This window comes from Pezoporus wallicus, unplaced genomic scaffold (assembly GCF_028554395.1).
Source record: "Pezoporus wallicus isolate ANWC-B61680 ecotype Strahan unplaced genomic scaffold, APGP_CSIRO_Pwel_v1 contig_4191, whole genome shotgun sequence".
In the NCBI taxonomy this organism is placed as follows: domain Eukaryota; kingdom Metazoa; phylum Chordata; class Aves; order Psittaciformes; family Psittacidae; genus Pezoporus; species Pezoporus wallicus.
In genome coordinates, this window is record NW_026641383.1 from 1,287,168 (window position 1) to 1,302,487 (window position 15,320).

General features: G+C 44.0%; 1 long non-coding RNA gene across 1 annotated transcript; it reads right to left on the minus strand.

The window, feature by feature from the left end:
• Positions 1-8,802: 8,802 nt before the first annotated feature.
• Positions 8,803-14,702, minus strand: LOC130606853 (uncharacterized). The gene is made up of 3 exons (XR_008974087.1): positions 14,592-14,702; positions 11,944-12,025; positions 8,803-9,181 (listed from the first exon to the last, which is right to left on the minus strand). It is a non-coding gene; the product is annotated as an uncharacterized LOC130606853 (long non-coding RNA).
• Positions 14,703-15,320: the final 618 nt, after the last annotated feature.

Here is a 15,320-nt window from a genome sequence, read left to right on the forward strand (position 1 = left end):
CCAAACTTCCAGCAAGACTGAAATGGAGTAAGGAAAATTTAACTCAGGAAAAGAAAACAAAGCAGAATGGGAGAGGGAAAAATGAAAGCAGAGAAAGATCAGGGTACTTGGAAGGAAGGAAAGAAGACAATGAGGTGGACACCACAAGCTGCTAACCACAGTCACAGTCAAGACCACTGTCACAAACATATTTTCTAGCCCTTGCTGGTGACCGTGCAGTCAAGCATGGTCCAGGGCTGCCTTTCAGAGGACACGGCCTGTACCCCCTCATTTTGTGCAAGGTTACACTAGTCAGTGTGCAAACGCGTAGCACTTTTCCCAATGTGTGGAGTAGAGCCTGTGTTTGCCTCTGGCCAAACTCCGTTTGAAGTCCATGAAATAAGCCCTGGATGGGATAAGAGAGGTGTTGAACAGCGCTCAAAGTTCTCCGAGGAAAATTTGCACTTGTTGTAGCATTACATTTTTATTTAAAGTACTTGATGCATCAAGGATTACACCCTGCTGGAACCAGCGATTTCACAAGGAGCACAGAAAAGATGGAAGTTTTGGTTTTCCTCAAGGACACAGCTTCACTTTGAGGGGCAAAGCCTAGGAAAGTGCACAAGAGGGAAGAGAGGCAGAAACCTTTCTCCCCAAGGTTTGCTCATGTTCCCTGCTCATGTGGAGAAGTTATTAAAAGGGTAGGGAGTGTAAATCCACTAACACCAGGAATCCATTTTCTTTCAAACCAAATTCCTCTGTGAATCACTGTGAAGGAGCAAAAACACAAGACCAAATCCAAAAACTATGTCTCTGCCTCCTTAGGCGCCTCCGATCGATGGTTAAGCATCACCTTACACTGACGGTCCATTTGACTTCCAATATCTGCACAAAACGATGCCCGCCAACTTCAGGGGAGATACTCATGTGCACAGCAGGCTGGGTGAAGCCTTAAAACCACTAGTAGTTACACTTTTACTGCCAGAAGCAACATTTTAATCTAAGTATTGGCTCCTGACAGAGGAGGATTCTGTATTCTGGGGCACTCCAACATCTTTGCTCCATCTGAATAATTGCAAATGCCTGTCTTTAATCTATTCTCAAGAATTGTTGGTTTGGTTTTTCTTCTTTTTTAATTTAAGTACAAAAGAAAATGTTCCTGTGTATACATTCATGGCAACAGAGCTACACAGAGACATAAACTAATGGAAGGTCCATATGTTGAGAGAATATCATATGTAATGAGAACTGCTGCATTTTTGTAGAATGTAATGGGACAGATACGCAGCAGCTGTGGGTTACTCAAGAAGCAGCTAATTTAGCAAGCTGAATTCAAGGATATTTCCCAGATCTCCCAAACAATGAATAGCAGTGTTGTTTAAGATTACCATTATGCCTTACATCCTCCTTTGACTGGAAGCAGGGGGGAGGAAGCCTCTATCTGTGCTTCTGGGGCAGAAGTACATGATTAGCGCCTAGCTATCATAGGAAGCCCCAGGGGAGCAAAGGGGTCTGGACTTGAAGGAAGGAAGGAAATTGTGTAGGATAAACAAAAAAGAGCCTCAGGAAAGCAGTCAAAATGGGCAAGACTTGGTGAAAAATAGAAAGAGAAAGAAAAAAGGAAATGCTGAAGGGATCTATTCGAGTTCTAACTAATACTAAACTTTAAAATAAAGATGCCCTTTTCTTAAACAGCATTAGAAATTTAGCAGGTTCAGATTTCAGTAAGTTAGCTTTGTTCTAAGGCAAGGTATTACTCATTTCAAATATATAAATAGCAGAATTTTTAAGACTTGACTGCCCTTAGGTTTTACTTTTCCAGGGATTTTACTCCCCCTTCCCCCTAAAAAAGAAGGAACATACAGGCACCTTGGATGTAGCTAATATAATCACAGATCCATTTCACCATTCAATACTAGACTCACCAAAGAAATGGAGCTACTGTAGTCTGTTCTCCCAAAGTGTGCAGTTTGCTAGCAGCCAAGTAGCCTGCAATGCTGAGAGAGCCACGAAGTCATTGCAGCCATGGCTGTCTTGCCCTCAGCACAGCCCACTGGCCCCAGCTGCCCCCAGTTCCCACTGCAGCCTCATATCAGAAAGGCAGATATACCAGGGGAGCTGATTCATATGTTAAAACAAATTATCCCCTACTTAAAAAAAAAAACCAACAAACAAAAAAAAAAGGAGAAAAAAAAAAAAATGGGGCTTGTTTGAACTCTGCTCCCTACAAAATCTCCAAACTCTGCTTTTGTGGGGAAGGTCTCTGCAGTGCCAGTGTTGCCAAAAGCAAACTGCTGCAGTTTGCAGCCACCCATCTGCAGCTGGGCAGCAGAGGAGGAGGATAGGGGTCAACTAATCTGGAATCCAAATTTGTTACAGGTTTTACACATGCAAACAAAAGCGGGCAGGCCCTCAGCAAATTAAGAGATAACCTGAGTGCATAGAGTTTGCAAAGGGTTTTCAGATATAGGAACTTGGTGGTAGGAACTGAAGAGGAGATTGTTGCATTAAGACAGATTGCACTTATCTGGTTCCTGGATCGTGATGTTAGAATTTCCTCTTGCTGTACTGCTGAGATAACTGAAGGCTGTGTCTCTCTATAAAAGAAAAATGCTAGATTTCCACACAAATGGAATGAGTTTACACAAGAGAAGTACCCGGAAAATCCACCTCTCCAGGCCAAGATCTTCTCTCTGCTCCACTGGTGGAAATCAGGAGTAAATGCCTAAAGTTCCGAGACTCCCGAGGGTAGAGCAGAGCAGAGGCTCATGCTTTGCGAATGGAGTCATTCCCACAAGCCCAGTTTTAGAAATCCACTCTAGCAACAGGCTCAAGCCAAACCTTTTGCTTAGTTACACAGAGAAGGGGTGCTCCTTCTGTTGAAATCAATGTTAAAACCACTGTGTGGCTTATGTAATGTAGCATCAGGCCTCCAAAGTGTTTTATGGCAGGGGAGCACATCTGGAGTCAGCAAAGGGCTATTTAGGGCCAAGGACTTTGCTCTTTGCCATATATGATCTACAGATACAAGTCTGAGTTGTAATTCTGCTCCTAGAGTCACAGCTGAAGTGAGCTAATGCAGCTTAAAGTTTTGGAACTACCTGAAATAAATACATTTTAAGATAGATGGTTTTGATTCTTGAAACATTTTGAGCTGAGCCTTTATATTTAGTGATCAACAAATACCACTCTGCTCTCATATCAGAATTCAGTTCCCAGAGATGTTCATTCCTTTACACAAAGACAAAAGCCCAACCCCTCAGCAAGAGGAGCCTGAATTTATTCAGGAGTCCATAGGAAACAGCTGTTGCTTTCAAGCCAGCCTCTCCTTTATCTCCTTTATTGTTTATTCATGTCTCAGCTAATACTAGCCACCGTGAGCAGGTCAGGACTCTGCACTCCAAAAAGCTCCTCAGAAGCTGATGGAACTCAGCCCAGTGCCAGTAGGATGGAGGAGCTTGGTTTTACATTATTCAATTCCCAGGTGGTGACAGAGGTAAATTCCTGACTTCATTAGCTAATAGTGTAGACAAGAGCCAGGCCTTTGCCCCAGATTTTTTGCATAGGGGGGCAAACATCCAGTGAGTTGCATGAAGGAAACCAAATGCAACAAACCAAAACCAGAGCATGCCTTTGGACATTTCTCCCCTTCTTCTCTGAGTTGTTGACAATTCCTTTGTATTGCAAAGGATGTTTCCTCCCCCTCTTTCCAGTAACAATACAGTGAGCAGGATTATGCTCAAAAACCTGCAAATGTTTATCTGTAAAGACTGCTGTGGTGTCACAGCATGCAGAACTGCTCCAGAGCCCAAACAGACCTGGGTTATGTCTGCAGAGGAGCAGGGAAAAGGCACAGAGCGGAGACCCCAACATGTATTTGCAGGGGATTTGCTACCAGGCAGAGGGAAACACAGCAGTAACGAGCCCAGTGTGAAGAACAGGAAAATGGAAAGCAGGGCTCCCATGTCCTGCTTCTAACTGCCTTCACTTGTCTCTGTTTCCCAGCCAAAACGTGGGTGTAATTGTTCAGGCATAGCATGAAGCTTTAAAGACTCACAGTGGATACGGCATAACAGGAGGACATCATGATGTCAGCAAGAAGTGAGTTGTTTTCCTCAGCAGTGGAAGAATTAGCGAGCTAGAAATCCAGTGATGTCAGGACTTTAGTCCAAATTGGAAAGAGCATTTGAACTTAATCAGATTGGCAGGGGACAGAGGGAGAACCCTATGTCTCCCCTTGCAGCAGGGCTTGTTGATTTTCCTGAGTTATGAGCCCTTGAGAGCTGTACATATCACTCACACTCTCTGAAGTGCTGCAAAGCCCAAAGGTGCGTCTCATGGGAACATGAGCAACACACGTTTGCCATGGAGAAGGGAAGAGAAGAGGTGAATGCCTGCTCCTAGAGCAGACCTCTTTTCATTTAACAGCAGATGACAGTGTCACGTATTTTCACAGAGAGCTATTTAACATAAGGAAGCATCATGAATAGAGAACAGCAGACAAGGCATAAATTATACAGCTAACTAAAGAATATGGTTCCTACTCTACTTTAAAAGGCAGGCCAGATGTCTTCAGATACAGTTGACTGTTAGTCGGCATGGCAAAAACCCTTTCAAGACCCACTAACTCAAGTCACAATGTGTGCTTGATTCGCTTGGCTGAACGGGGATCCTCCTGGGCTGCGAGCAGGATCTACACGCAGCTGAAAATACGGTGGGAATGAGTCAGTTCCTTGGAGCTTGTGTGGGAGGCAAAGACAGAACTGTGGGTGGCTTCAAAGTGTTAAACGGCCTTTTAAATTCAGGCCCAGTTTCTCAGAGGAATAAGGAAACAGATATTCACCCAGTCTGGAGTTAGTTCCATGCCTTTGGTCAGCCTTGAGAAAATTGCTCTCTGACAGTAACAGCCAATTCCCAGACATGTGGGTCCACTTGCTTCAGAGCCAGTTCAGCTTCAGTTGTGATTCTGGGAGTTTAACAGCAACGCAGTTCGCTCCTCACCCATAGCAAGGCAGCAGCAGCTGGCCCTTCTCTCCTGACATCTGCAGGCTGTCTCCAAGGCAAGGCAGAGCCCCAACAGCTCCAGGTCAGGTGTTTGTCCATCTCTGCTTCCTGCATCTCGAGCTGCCTGAGATAGTAACTCTGCCAACAGGCATCTCGGGTACCCACTCCCTGCGATGACGGAGAGCTGCTTCAACCTTTCTAGCTCTCTACTGGCAAGGAGTTTCCCCACTCCGCAGTCTGTCATTCCGCTTCTGGTGCCAAGAGCTTTGGGATGTGGTCCTACCCACAACCGGTCTGTGCAAAAGGGGGAAAGGGGACGCTGTGGGTTAAATTACGTGGCACATTAGAAAGTCAGGCCCCATCCAGTTACCTCCTGTCAACTGTTTGCCATTCAGCCCTGTTCTCCTATAGTGCAACTGGAGTATGGTCAGCTGTAAAGAGGATTTACTGCTTTTACTGGATCAGGCTAACCCTTCCATTTAAGTGGATTAGCGTGGGTTAGCTCTAACTTAGCCCCACAGAGCATTAGCCAAGTCAACACGAAGTTCCCTACTACTGGCAATGTTGTTGTTTTTTCCCTGTCATGATGAATTTTTAATGGTCTTTATGTGCAAAAGCAGCTTTGCAAAATCTTGGGCTTCTGCTTTCCAACTTAGATGATTTGGCATGTCAGGAATGCAATGAATATTTAAACCTGTAGTTTGGCATAGCCTGCACAGGGGAGCTAGAAACCTAGCTGTGGTCTTTCGGTGCCTGGCCAGCAACCATGCAAAACCGCCAGCCCCGAGGAAGAGCACGGGGACCTTGTGAGGATACATCAGTCTTCAGTGCTCAACCAAAATCACCCTAACCCCACCATTCTTTAGATTCTTTTAATTAACCTCAGGATTCATTTGGAGGAGCTGTACGTGGGTGGAGCTGTGGGTTATTTGATAAATGACTTGGATCACTCTGCTGGTCGTATTTTATTCACGTGAGAGTAACTGTTGAAGGCTGTAATTTACTACTGGGACCAGGGTCCCTCATCCCAGTAGACAGTGTGCAACCATGTGGTAACAATCCCTGCCTGGAAGATCTTGCAAACAAACCACATCAGACAAAAGGGTCAAAAAGGAAGGGACCCCTTTTTAGCCCTCATGGTACAGATGGGTGAACCATGGTCTCTCACACACATTCAAGCAGCCACCAATTAAGAGTTTACTGTAACCCCTTTGTATGCAATTCAGCCCACAGCAAAATCAAGGCAAATCAACTGAGCTTTATTGGCTGTAAAAGGGCACCCAGTTCAGGAGCCACCACAAGAAAACCTCCATCATCCGCTTGAACACACAAGGATAGATGCTGGAATTCAGCCAAGACAACGTGGCTTTCATCTTTCACATGAAAGGGGGCTCCCTTTGACATTTTGAGGCCCACTTTTTCAAGAGCTGTTATGCAAACTTTGGCTCACATGAACTTGAACAATGTAGAGACGTGTACAGTCCAAACTTCCAAAGTAAGCAACATTTCTGTACGCGGAACCCCGCTCTGCAGAGACATGCGCAGAAAAGGTCCTATTGACTCTGGCTGAACAGTTTGCAACCACCAGCCCATAAAGGAGTGCATCTGAAAGACATTATTTCTGGTATCAGTGTCCCCTGAGCCATGGTTTTAGTTTAGGTATTAGCATGGAAAGATAGACGTTTCTTCAGGAACCACTGTTGCTCTCAATCTCAGTGTGGCTTTCTGGAAATCCCAGAGCTAAATATTAGAGAATCATAGAATAGTTATGGTTGGAAAGGACCTTAAGATCATCAAGTTCCGACCCCATTGACAGTTGTGTGCTATTTAATTTGCGAAGCCATCAGACGTCCTGTAGCTAGTGGCTGTCTTCACACGTGAGCATATTTAGGTGGCTTCATAAGCTGGTATATAATTATCTCAGTGTGTTAATTGATTAAGTCTGGCCTACATACAGTCAGCTGGACTATTCCCTTTGGGGTGCTATTATTAGCAGGATCCAGACATTTTAAGCCTTTTGGAGCCCAGGAATCTCTTTATTCATGCAATTAGAAGCCCAAGGAAATCTCTTGGAATCATTGGCTTTCCAGCTACAGTAATTCAGTTTCACAGATGGAAAGATCCTCATATTTATGCACAAGCAAGTGAGGAAAAAGGTGAAAGCAGACTTTAATCTGGCAACAACAAAAATAAAGCAATTCATCCACCTACAGCCCTTCAAAGATACAGCCAACACTCTCAGCTGAATTAACAAATCGTGAAGCAGACCTTTAGCAGCTAGAGCCAGACTGAAAAAAAACAGGGCATTACTTGACACATTTCTTTGCCCTGATTGGGAAAACATGTCACTTCCCTCCTAGATATCACTGGTATATGTTAAAACAAGTATTCCACAAGCGATGAAAACAACAGCGCTTGCTTTCCAAAGGATGTGTCTGAGCATGACTGGCTGTTTCAGAGAGGTATGGTGTGAAAGTGAAGCTGGTCTTGTGGGGTGGATGTTTATTGTCCAGCAGGGCATGACGGCCAGCGGAGCTTATCCCCAGGTAGGGCATTCATAACAGGGCTGTTCCCACATTGTTTTCCCAGTGTCTGATCAGGGATGGGCTCAGCAAGCACACTAACAGCTCTCTATTTTACCCAGCTGCCTATTTTTATGAAGCTCATAGGAAATTAACTTCTGCAAGACCTCAGTTTGGTTTTCAATGACCACGTGGCTCAAGAACCATTATGGGAGTAGAGCAAGCAAAAGATTAATGGTGCAAATTCAGATCTGTTAGAAACCAAGCCAAGGTTGAATCTGTGTGTGTCTTTTTACTCCAAGGTGTGATTAAATTCAATGAGGAGCAGAGCCTTAGGACCCACAGCTTAAAACCTCCCTATTTTCAGCAATCTATGTCCTGACTTCCTGAATTGCTGATCATCTGTAGTTCATGTTGAAGCAATCAACTGCTAAACAATCAAATTAGAAGTCTCAATCTAGGATCCAAACATTAACCAATGAGTTTCTAAATCAGAACCACTAAGTTTCTACTATTTGGCTGACTTGCTCACCTGGCCAGACCATGTTTTAAGCAAAGCAGGTCTTTCACTTGTGTTGTTTATGGCTAAGGCTGAATAGATGCCTTTAAATAGGCTGTGATGGCAATTCAGGATGCTGAATTTTTCTGTGTTTCTTTATAGGAGTTGAGAAAATGCATAGAAGAGCTTTGTACAAAGAAATAAACACAAAGAGGCATTTTGGATAATGACCTATGTATTAACTGGGCTCTTAGAAAAATAGCTGCCAATAACTAGTCTCCTAATTCTGTATTTTGGGGGTGATTATACATTACTGAAGGGAGTGGGAAGTTTGCCATTGATCTCAGTGGGGCCAATGTTTTACACCTACCCAGCTAGGAAATATTGTGGGTTTCAGGAAGAAACAAAGACATTCAGCACCTCTCATAGCAAAGCCACTTGTACTATAGAGCCTAAATATGGACTTTACACCTTCGTCTACGACACCCAGTGCATCTTAGTTTGTATTCAGAGCCACAGCACAGCCATCTTTCTTTGAAAGTATCTGAGTCCCAGAAAGCAAATATTACAAATCCAGTTCAGTGTCAGCAATCTGACACATAAACAAACCAATAAATTTGCTATCTTTTCATATCCTCAATCTGTTTTGTGTCTTTTGACACATAAGAGGCTTCAGAGAAACTGTACTACAGTAAGAACACAGTGTCATCCCAACAATAAGAAAATTAAGGTTAAAGAATCCATAAAAGGGGATTAAAAACACTTGCCAGGAGAAGGATTTGAAGGAGACACTGGCATTTGCAAAATGGCTGCTATAGGGCCTCAGCTCTTGAGCATCATTAACTTTGCAGGGTTATCTATATAAAAACTGGCTGGAAAAAGAATCAAACTGTTACTTCAGCACTAGAAAAATCTCCAGAGAAAATGGTAGGAGGATTGTAACAGTAGGTCAGAGAAATCAAACACATATCAAACAAAAAATCATTAGGCTTAATGAACAAACTTACATCACTGTTACATTCAATTGGATTGTTTTTTAAGAGGCACATAAACTTTCCTGTCAGAGGGGTTAAATCAGTGACAAACTGTCTGATGTTGGGAAGAAATTTCCTCTGCTAGCAGATGATTCCAATACAGAGTTTCTTGTATTCTCTGCCTTTGAAGTATCTGGTACAGGCTGTGGTTAGAGACAGGATATCAGCCTGACGAACCCCAAAGACATTTTCTTGTAGCTCAAAGTTCAGATGGTCACAAGCAGCAGTTGTTCTGGTTAGAAAAAACTATCACGCATTTGCTATAAGTTCAAAAGCTCTCTGCTCAGCACCTGGATTTTCTGCTCTTCGTGCCACATCTTTACAACCACTTCCTTCAGGAACTGGTCATAAAATGTGCTCTGATGGTGACAGCTCTTAAAACATTATGTATGTGAGTGGGTTTGAAAACAGAGCCCTTTCAGGGGTGCTTCTTTGTTATAGAGCCCTTTTCTCATGTATGTTAGTACATAGGCACCTTTCAGCCTTTTTGAATGGAAATTCAACCTAATACCTGAAAGAACCGGTGACAGCTCAAAACCTTCTAAGCTGTCAAAAATGAATGCAAGGTGGCTGAGGGAAGGTCCCTGCCAGTTTGTCACAAGTAAAAACTGCTTACTCCTCCTAGATATATTTTTCACTTTGCCATCTGTTATTTTTGAAGGTCCAAGTGAATGAAATGACCTGGCAGTTTGGCACAGGAAAAAAGGTGATAGCAAAGGTGCTAAGGTTAGAACCAGTGATCCTGGGGTCCCACAAAAACTTTCCTGGGCTGTCAGCAGGATGCTCTCACCACTGACTCACCCACTTGCAACTCTGAAGGAGCAGAAAGTGACTTCCACTTCAAACACAGCTCCTTAAAGACAAAATTGTAGAGCTGGTGCACTGTGTAGGATAAGAAATCCCTTTTTATGGACTTAGGCTGTCATTGTACATAGTGCCCCTTAGGAGAATGAGGAAGGGAGAAGACCATGGAAAGTACACCTCAGAGAGATGCTAGTGGAAGACGTACTCTCAGTGTCAAATCTTGATGTACTGACATCCAAATCCTTCAAACCCTGGGAGACAAATCCTCGCTTAAGTGTATGGGATTTTTGCTACTGACTTAAATGGAGTCAGGGAACTGGGGAATGCAGTCTCTTGCTGTCAAATGTTCTTTTCTTCTCCAGTCTTCTCCTACCTGTTGCTGGAAAGAGTCCATTTGCTTAAAGTCTAAGGAAGCACGAATGCAGCAAATAGCATTGCACCTGTGGTGCATGCTAGAGTTTTGAAATGAAATGTATGTGGTATTTCTTGCTTCCTCTCTGACACATTACAGCCCTTTGAATCTCTCTGCAAAGCAGGGCTTAAGTGTGAGGACTCTTCTCACCCAGCATCCTGCTCCAGGCCTGTGGTACTTCTGGCTACAAGTGGAAGTACAACTATATCTCAGCCCTGTGGTAGATGGTACAAACCATATATAAACTTTGGTGCATCACTGCAAAGGCTGCCTTGCTCCAGCCTTTGCACCAAACCCCTCCATTTCAGGCAGATGAATGAATAAATAGGCTTTCCTACTCCCCAAAATGCCATGGTTTCCCCACAGACCACTCACTGTCCCCAGAGAAACAAAGCCACTGACCACTCAGCACGTGACCCTCAAGTCATAGCAAAGCAGATAACTCCTCTGAGCAGAAATCTCTGCTTCATCCTATTGCTTCATTTTCTCCTTTGGAAGCCTTCCCTTTCTGTGGCTGGCTCAACCACTTAATGGGGTTCTGGGGTATTCCCCATGATGAAGACATTCACTGAGGTCTCATCACTGCACAAACAAAGAAATCCTGCAGTGATACCCAACACTTGGGGCCACTGCACAGAAAACCCCATTCATTGTTGCCAAGCCACCAGGGTCAGCCACACAGCTGGGGTTCTACCTGCTTATTTATTTATTTAAAGGGTAACTGTCACTTGGGGTTTTAGCTCATGCTGGCAATTTTTGCTCCAAAAGGATACGCATGCTCACATGCACACACATATATGTGTGTATATACATTTCCCGCTTGGCAGCCAGAGCTGCAGTGATGGTCTGAACACTCAGAGGCACAGATCATCTGCCCTTCCCAGCAGGAATATGCAGAAACTGCTGGGGGTACCTTAGCTTGAACATCAGGCCCTGCATCAGTACATTACTGTGACAGCAGAACCTTCATTTTAGGCACCCCCCAAAAAAACCCCAATTAAAATAGAAGAAAAATTAGTGCATTTCTACTTTTGTTTCATATCTGGGGTGAACCATATACCCTGCCTTCAGCCCTAGTTTCTACTTTGTCTTTTTTAGCTGCTCTGTTCTGTGAGACACATTTACTGGGATTTGAATTTTGCAATGTTTAGACTCATGAACAAAACCAGCAGAGTGCTGCTTCTTTTGGCTGTGCACATCAAAATGCTCTCTGTTTTAAGTTGTGGCCAGCACTTTTGCAAATGTGGTTGAAAGTTATACTTTCTAACCTGGCTTTTATCATTGTTCTCAGGAAGTTGTAAAGAGTAAGCACTTTTAAAGTGAAATCACTTGAGTTCAGTAGTTCTGGAATTGAGCTTTTAAGCTTGGAAATGGCCCTCCAGGGCACAAGGATGTTAATGCTCAGAATTTTAGAAGTGCCTGAGCTTTTAGTTTCTGAATCAGGTTGGAGCTAAACATAATGTGACTACCGGAAATCCCAGATTAGAAGATAGGGTACATTTGGGAACATATCAGACTTGGTATTTCAGCATTAAAGATCGCACTGTTTGCGCTGACAAGTTCCCCATCCCTGTTCTTTTTTTCATAATACTGAAATCTCACATCAAGAGCTTAAGCAGATAATAAGTTAACATTGGCACAACACTGAAACAGAGGAAATAAGAGTGTGAAAATCAGAAAAATGCTTACTCAAAGTGGTAAGCCCGATAGTAGTCCTGTCAGTTCCCTTAAAACTGATGTTGGCCAATTCTGCAGCTCATTGTGACATAACCTTAGAAAATGCAGAAAAAGAAATGTCAGTTCACATTACACTCTCTATATAATTAAGAATAATTAAATATTCTAGGTAAGAATTAAGTTCAAAGCTGTGTATGACTTGGTAATGTCTTAGACATCCTTAAGCCGGCATTAATTCTAGCTCCCCATGCAAGGATACATATTCTTAACATCAGTGACTCCTTAGGTCATTACATGAATTATATGAGGTCTGGAAATGACTTTGTACTTTCCCTGCCACCTCAGAGCACATCAGTGCATGGAGCTGTGATTGCTCATGCAGAGAGATGGGGTGTGTTACAGTCCTCGGAAACCTTTCCCTTTACAACCACCCAGAGTGCTGCTGTGAGATCCTGTCTCACACAACATTAGGCAGCAGGCTTGAAATCTAGCAGGAGCCAAACCAAAGGCTGTTAACTCTTCCCAAATGAATTTACAAGTGGGGAACGGGGGAATGAGATGAATGGCATGGGATGGTTGTGCAGGGAAGTAACTAAAAGAATTTGTAGAGATCTAAGTACACCACCCCAAAAATACACACATACTTTCCACCATTTAAATATCTTGTCTCTGGGTGGAAGCCAAACGTTTTTCTATTTATTTCCACGTATGCCACCAAGATACTAAGGGATTTAATTGCCTAATTCAAAATGTTAAGAAAATACCAGAAGGCTGAACATCCTGGAAAAGGACAAGGCGTTAGGAGGATGTTAAGTCACCTAGCATCATGTGGTGAAGAAAGGAAAGCATTTCCTGTTGCTAGTGCTGCAAGCACGCGCTCTCAATCGATTTGTGAAAAAGGCTGCATTTGGTCTGTACAAGAAGCCAAGTTCTGCCTGTGATAAGAATTGGGAACACATGCAGTGATACCTCTTGTTTCCAGGCATCCTGACAGCTACTTCCAATTTGCATTTCTAAGTGGAATTAGCAGAGAAAGGAGATTTACACATTCCTTGCTGGCTGGGCCTATTGGTTTGGTTTGTGCTCCATGCCACAAGGCTCTTGTAGAAGCCCAAACCTCTCAGTCGATCTTTAGTGACTGGAGGGATGACCTTTGGATGAAGATGGTGGTGGATTTGTGCTCAGGATACTCCACGCCACAGGTTACTGTGTGACATTACACAAATCATTCAGACTCTCTTGGACTTACTCATTTTCACAACAGGGATAAGTCAGTTCCTCCTATTTAAATTACAGCTCTTTGAGAAGAGTGAGAAAAACCTTTTATTCCTGAGTGACTAAAGGAGGCTGGGTGAGCCCTCCTCATGCAAACATTCTGCCCCTGAAGGCAACAGTGGGCAGCTACAGTCACTCCTGACTAGCTCTTATCTTGATACCTTGCAGGAAAACAGAGCTGTTGTAGCTGGAGGGACCCACACTGGTTATCCCTCACAGTCACCCTCCGTTCACCCTGCAGTTCCTGACCTGACACTGCTTTACGAGGAGAGGCTTGTTAGAAGTATTTGCAGGTTTCCTGAGCGAGCACAGCCAAGCAAATCCTCTCCTTGCCCTCTGCCTCTTCAGTTACACAGGCTACAAGGAAAAAAGCTCACACAGGTGGGACTGCTGTGATAACATTTGTCTGAACCCAAGGATGCCTCCCTAGGAAAAAGGCTTGGCAGTGAACTGGATCAGTGCTGCTCCTGCTGCCAAAGCAGGGAAAGGAGAGGCCAGGAGAGCCATTCTGACCCAGGCAATGGTAGCAGCAGATTTAATGTTGTCTCTTTGCTATAAAATGCAAAGCTGCATTGTCAGCCCCTAAAACTCAGCCTGGGTGAAAGGATGTTGTTCTAAAATGTAATTTGTCTTACGTTTACTAGTGAAATATACATATTTTTAAAGGCCATTAAATACTTATCCTTGATTCTTGTGGTTGTGAGCTTATATCTGCGCCCTCTCCAAATCTCCTTGATTGTATCCTGCTGAGAGGATAGTACCCATCCCAGATGATCAGCATGAGTAAGTCTGGGGCCTCCACACCAACTAGCCTGCAGAAGGTTGATTGACTTTCATGTTGCCTTGTATCTTGGTGGAGTTTGCATTTTCCATGGATCCAGATTCGGTTCACTTTAGAAATCTCAAGGCATAAGTAACCCCTTTGATTCACAGGTGAAAGCAAGAAGGCTGCAGGCTCCAAGATATGTGGCTTAGCCAGGTCTTCTGTGGGACATTCTGAATCCAAACCACCAGGAAGCAGGGTAGAAGTCTTCTTGCCATAGCTAGCTAAGAGAGCATGACAGACTGTGAGGAACAGGCTGTCAGAGTTACTCTGACCTTGGTTTAGCTGCAGATGGAGCCCACAGCAGCAAAGACCAAAGGATTTTGTGTGCTCCTGAACACAAAACCCAGCCCACCATGCGTTTCTCATGAAGTACACAAAGTTGTTGTTTTTAAATGTATAACAAACATACAGTTGTATAATAAACATACACAGCAATCTGTTTATATAATCATAGAATATTTCTAGAAGTATGTAAATACAAATAGAAACCAATAAAAAGTGAGAGGGGACTCAGGGATCTCAGCAAAGCTGTGGCAAATTAAACACCGAGGTTACTTACGCAACCAATGCGCCAGCCCATGCGCTGGGTGGGTGCAGATCATGCAAAGCACCATTGCAGGGAGCAAACCTTTCGTAAGACAGTAAATAGTCTGGTGCATGTACTCTTTGCTTGCCTTCTTACATGCCACTTGAGGCAGCTTTCCTGTTCAGCAATGAAACAAGCAGCAGCACATAGAAAAGGGAGCACAGCTGGTTGTATCACACTCATAGAATGGTTTAGGTTGGAAGGGACCTTAAAGCCCATCCAGTTCCAACCCCCGGCCACAGGCAGGGACACCTTCCACTAGAGCAGGTTGCTCCTGTCTAACCTGCCTTGAACACAGCTTCTCTGGGCAAAAAGTTACCTGAAGTAAATAGAACTGAAGTGGTTGGCACTGGCCTGACTAGCCCCCTTTGAAAATAAAGATTCCGGGATACTCACCAGATTCCCCCCAGTTTCCTCAGTCGATTGTCTGCAGCCTGGTGTTCATATCAGCCTGGTTATTCCTCTTCCATCATCTCCAAGCAGGGACGGCAGTGCCAGCCGCCCCACGGCTCTCCCCTCAGCAGCAGCAGCAGCCCCTGGCCAGCCCTGCAAAGCTGCGCTGTGCCCTCAAGAAGCAAGGCCGCCCTTGCTCAGCAGCCATTATCTGCCGCTTTTCTCTCTGCTTTCCCCTTTCTTCAGGGCTGCTGTGCTTATGTGAAGCAAGATAAAATAAAAACAGCCCTTGTAATGTATTTAGTTCTG